Raw genomic sequence first — 5,906 nt, 5'->3', positions numbered from 1 at the left:
CTTTCCCTTATATTTCCCTAAGAGGCAAAAAGCATAGTTATCTCTTATCAGCATGGTAGTACAAACTCCCTATTATTGACCTCCAAAAGATTGGAATGCCCTTCCCTACCTTGTCTGCCTAGCAAATTCCTAACGTATCTTTTAAGGCCAAGCTCAAATGCCACCTTTTCTGTGAAACTACCTAATTACCCTCTCACCCCTTATCATTGCTTCCTCTGGGATCTCATAGTACTAAGACTGTATTTCTATAACAGCATTTATTGTATCATGAGTTAATTGTTTGTGTCTGTCTGCTCTGCTAAACTATGAACTTCTCAAAAAGTGTGACTATTTTTTATGTCATCTTGAATCTCCAGAGTAGAGCACAATGACTGATCCCTAGTAGGTGTTCATTAAATGCTCCCTAAAATAAGGCCAAAGCAATCCTGCTTCCCTCCTCCATTTACTCCTCCCCTTCCATGCCATCTAGAGATCTCACTTGGATCCATTTGGGAATATTTTTAATAGGCCTTAGAGAACCAATTCTCCCCCTGACCTCTTTGTGATTTCCCTTGGATGGAGGGCCTCTTTGGGACCCAGCCCACTAGGTACTGTTGCAACTCACATGGGCTAACTGCTTTTCCTGTCACCCGTTACTATGCCTCAGATGGCCTAATCATACCCAATATGTGGCCCTCTCACTCTAACACTGAAGCAACTGTGGCTAAATACAAAGTTTCCTGAATTTTCAGTTGATATTAAATGCTCAAAAAACTTTGGGTCATTCTATTAATTCCTGAACTTGAGAAAGAAAAAAAAAATTATACCAACACAGAACTTGAGGGTACTCTGATAAGGTACCCATGTCTGTAAAAAGAAGCTACATCCTGGCCTAGAAATCTGCACAGACTTTGCTCACCTGGGTGACTCCTTCTTTACTCAGCTCAGCTACTGTTCAGTCAATGACTAAATCTTTCCTTAAACACTCTTGGGAAGTGGGAGTGTATTGTGTAGGGTTTTAAGGTATCCTTCCTCCTAGAGGGCTGTTGCATTTCCTTATTTTAAGTTCATTGTCTCACACTCTGGTTACTTTCCAATCTGAAATGCTTTAGGAATAGGAGCTATACACTTGCTTCTCGTACCCTAGCTGCCTCAGAAGTCAAATTCATATCAATACACACAAACAAGCAAACTAGAGCAATCCTTGCTCCTGAGCAAAATAAAAGTCAGAAGATACAGGGTATGACAAGGACAATGGCAAAGCCCTCTTCTCCAAGTACATTTTTGTAACTCCAGGTTTATGTTTGAAAGTCTATATTGATAATCCACTCCTTAGCTCCCAGTTATGAAACAAAAACCCTTGAAAGAATGAATACTTTGAGTATTTGTTATTTACACCTTGATATGGAGAAATTTCAGATTGTTTCTTAAAGTTACGCTTAAAGGGGAAGGTAGAAATAAAAAAAAAACAAAAACAAAAAAAACGTAGAGAAAGGTACAAGATACCAGCAGGATGTAGAAAATGGCAGTCTAGAGGATTAAAATGTTCTCCCTCCTCCCCAATTTTATGTAGGCTTGGCTTTGCAGAAGAGAAAAATAAAAATACCTGACGATACTGTACAAAGGCTAGGCACATTAGAGATCTTCTAAAGCCAGTAAGGACAAATTCAATTAATAAGGTGGTAGTATAAAATGTCCCAGCTGTACTGAGGTTTAGAGGACAACCAATTTCAAATCTAGAGAAACTTGGGATTTGCTTATAGAAAGATACAAGGGGCTCTTAGGAGAACCATCATCATCTTTTGAGATAATGAAAGGACAGTCATATAATCTAAACACACAGAGATCATGAACCAGAAGATAGAGGTCTCAAATTCCTTTCGTTAGCAGAGATGCCAATAATTCTCCTAAACAATGATTCACCTTAATGTTTCCTTCCTGCCCATAAAAAAGTTTGGGCTATCTATCTGGGCATTTCCTAAGATATCCAGTGCACAACTGGTGTGTGTGTGCGTGCAAGAAGATGGGGAATAACCCAGAGTATAGCTCTCTACTTGTATTTGTTAGAAGACAAAATGAACTGTGAAAGGAGCACAATAAATTACAGAGTATCATCCCAGAAGGGAAAACTGTAAAAAGAATGAGAGACCAGAGTTTGGTGGGAACATGAAAACAGAATTGCTTTTGGTGGCACATCCCCCAAAGCAAAGCAAGATTAGTCTGATCTGCTGTCTATCTCTGACCTTTCTGGATTAAATATAATGAGTGAGGTATGTGTGGGAGGATTTACACTTTTTACACTTTTGTATATTTAAAGATATGTATATATTATTTTTGAAACTAAGAAGAAATGTAGTTATAAAATAAATTGGTATAAAGGGAAAAAGGAGTAAGTATAATAGGGGAAAATCCAATAAGTTCCAATCTATGGGGGCCTAAGGAGGTCAGCAGATCATTAAAAATATATGGGAGGAGGGATCTCCTGCACCTTATTAATTCATCTTCCTTTTCTCTATGCACCGCGCCCCCTTCCTCAAGTGCCTTACTGTTTACTATTTCTATAGCACAGAAACCTGGGCTCCTGAAAAAGTAGATAGAGAAGGCTGATGCCAACCTTTTGGAATGGAATTTCTCTCTTCCCCAAATCCCTTCCTCAGTGATATCATCTCCTATTTCCAGGTTTGGTTCCATCTAACCATTACCTGTCCAGGAAAAACCCAAGTCTAAATCCCACAAAAGTTTCACCGACTATGGTCAGAAGACCCCATGGTGGCTGGGGAATCCCTAAGCCCCTCTCTAGTACAGGTAATAGAGAAAGCTGATTCTCCACTTCCAGGTCAGAGATATGGTATCCACTATAGTACACATTATTAAGTGAGAAAACAAACTTCCTCCAGATCCGACTTCTTAGCTCCTTTACAGGACTGCAAACTAAACAAGCTGAGGCTGGTACCAAGTAACAGAGAGACTGCACCCTAAACGAGCTGAGGCCAAGGAAAAGTGTAGGGATCGAGTTTGCGACAGCTAACAGTCACAGAAAAAAAAAAAAATTACTTTTATCTTCATTGGCTACCGAGGGAATATCAAAAAACCTAAAATTACCACTTCTCAACACTAATGGGAACAAGAGTGAGTCCTCCCAAATCCCAGTGCCTCCAGCCCAACCTCGAGCATTCGCAGAAACTCCCATAAGTGATACCAGGCCCTGCTTCCATTTCCCCAACTACCTTAGCCTTGTAGATTAGGAAAGCTTTCTTCGTTTGCCTCAGTTCACCCTCACTGAACCCAAATCATTCTCTCGGCTCAACTCTGGGACACCCTAGTTGTTTTTTAATACTCACTTTCCCTTAAAAAGAATGCCTCTTACCCAACTAAGAACCTTTCTGGGGCCCTTCCAATTAGACATCTTTAGAGAGAGCCCCAGCCCCGGATACCCTCCGGTCCCGGGCGTCAGGGCTGACCCCTCCTCATCTCCCGGCAGATGGGCTTACCTCACCCGCTCTCCGGCCCTTTTCCCCAGCTCCTCCCTCTCAGCGCTGCTCAATGAGGCCTGCCCCAGCCCTCACGCCAGCCCCGGGCTTCGCGCGCCGGCCGCCACCTGGCCGCCGGCCCAACCCGGCCTCACCAACTTCGGGCTCCCAGCCCGCCAGGCCCCCTCCTCAGCGCCCCCAATAGGCCTGCCGGGGCCCGACCCCCTTCTCCCCTCTCCAGTGGGCCACTCTAACCCCCGCTGAGGCCCAGACCCGCCTCTGCTCTCAGGCCAAGCCGCTCTCCTCTCCCGGGCGCCTTCGCCCCTGCCTTCTGGGCTCCATCAGCCCGGTACCTGGGGCTCCGTCTCCCCCGTCGGGCCCAAGCCTGTGTCGAACAGACAAACAGCCGCAGCTCAACCAAACCCTCCTGCCCCTCCTCCTCGTCCTCGCCTGGGGCGGGGGCCCGGGCCAATAGTACGATTACCCGCCTACCATCAAGGGTGGGTTCTGTGTGCAGGGATCCGCCAATCCTGGGGAGAAAGGCGGGTCTTTTTCGGCGCTGTCACCAACGAGGACGAGCCAGAGACCGGACAGGCGAGGCCCCAGGCCAATATGGAGAGAGAATCCTTGAAGATGGACGAGATAAGGAGCCATTGATGAGAGAGCTCCCCGAGACAGGGGACGGTACACTGTTGACAGGCGTATAGATCAACCAATAAAATCTTGACACCATCATGACCCCGCCTTTTGACTCATAAACATCTAATCAGGTGAGTGACGGAGGCGGATCAAAGTGAAACTTTAACCAGTACTACGAAAATTCGGGTCTTGAATGGCAGGCAAGGCGGGGTTTAAAGAAGCCTTTGGAAGGCCCACACTGACCTTCGCCCCTCCCCCCGGACTTGGCTGACTGTAGCGCCGCTCCCTCTACGACCAACGCGCGGGTGTAAAGGGAAATACATCTAGGGACCTGGAGCCTGGGAATTTAAGTAGACCTTACGTCGGTGCGTCTTCCTTTTAGTGGGGCCGCAGAGGACAGGAGGTTTGGGGATGGCTGGTGGGTGGTCTGAGATGTTTTTGGTGGGGTGAGACAGTGGCAACTACAAGAAGCGGTAGCTTGGGGAGGCTTTAGCCCTTTCATAATAATTTTTCATACAGACAATTGATAATGTTATGAAATTGTATTATAAAGATGAATAAAGTATCTTTAGGAAACTTGGTTGTTTGTGCTGCAACAAAAAGGAAAAACGACGAAATTACTGGGAAATGTAGTGTCGAGGTGAATTCTCATGGAGCCCACTTCCAACCATGTTGCTGCATCAAGCCTTTCCTAGTATTGAAATTCTGGAACTGCTGCCTTGAGTGTGTGTGTATGTGGTGTGTATGTTGGGGCAGGATGGTGGTGAGGTGAGGAAGATGCACGTTTATGGGGAAAGTAGGAAATACAAAGGCTTCAGTTTCTTCAGATGTGAAATGGGGTAATAATTCTCATTTTGCCCACTATTGGCACTATCCTAATTGCATCATAGAAGCCAAAATGGGGTGGGGTGGGTAGCCCTGCACAGAGACATTAGGTAAAGTGGGGGTCTGTAACCAATTAACATATATATATATATATATATATAGATATACACATTCATATATTCTCAACATTCTTTTAGTAAATAAATACACAAACATAAGGAAAGATGAACTATAAAACTAGGAACTTTTTTAATGAATTACAAACTAAATTACAATAATGTTAATAGCAAGAACACTCAAAGACAAGAGATGAGAGAAGAGAGACAATCATAAAAAGAAAAAAATACTTTTTTAAACATTTGCATTACAAAACCCCAACGTGCACATGGCAACAAATCAACCCACTCCCACTTAAAAACTACTATAACCTGAAATATAAATATAATTGTTCATCCTTCTTTTAAAGAAATATTTTTTCCCAATGTTCCCACTCAGTCACAGCCCTAAAAAAGTGTCAGCATTCTCAAAATGATGTCTAAACCCTAACTTCCACTCCTATGGGGCAGCCTTCAAAGGATGATGGGACCTGGCACCTGAAGAACTAAGGATCTTAAAAGAAAGAGAAAAATTCAAACATCTTTCACTTGCCTCAAGGCCATAATCCTTATCCCAAAGCCCCCCAGACACCCCTTGCCCATAGAAGGAATAGGGCACTGGTGGCAATCATTTCTACTGCAGTCCCACCAGGACTGTGGAAACTGGGAATCTTGAGTCTTCCAGACTGTTAGGTGAAATGAAACACTAAAACTAGAGTATAAACTGGTTGGATCTATTTTTAACCTAATTCTTCAAAATAGGCCCTCCCTATGTTTTTGTTTTGCTTGGTTTTCAAAAGTTCCAACTTACTCCCATGCGACCAGTTGGCCTAACACGGTGGCTGTGGGAGGCTTGGGGTCTCTGTCATCCCAAACACAAGAAATAATAATTGTAGTG

At 44.0% G+C, this 5,906-nt stretch overlaps 1 protein-coding gene across 3 annotated transcripts in view; it reads right to left on the bottom strand.

The window, feature by feature from the left end:
* The window catches only part of RAB5B (RAB5B, member RAS oncogene family), a 14,566-nt gene extending 10,606 nt beyond the window's left edge, over positions 1-3,960 (bottom strand). Inside the window, exon 1 of one of the 3 annotated variants that reach the window (XM_025044665.1) lies at positions 3,942-3,960. The gene's annotated coding sequence lies outside the window, so the exon portion shown is untranslated. The other 2 variants (XM_006908877.3, XM_025044663.1) reach the window with 2 other exon arrangements.
* Positions 3,961-5,906: the final 1,946 nt, after the last annotated feature.

This window comes from Pteropus alecto, unplaced genomic scaffold (genome assembly GCF_000325575.1).
Source record: "Pteropus alecto unplaced genomic scaffold, ASM32557v1 scaffold433, whole genome shotgun sequence".
Classification (NCBI taxonomy): Eukaryota; Metazoa; Chordata; class Mammalia; order Chiroptera; family Pteropodidae; genus Pteropus; species Pteropus alecto.
Note: the sequence above shows the minus strand (reverse complement) of the source record. Positions and strands in the feature narration are given on the sequence as shown.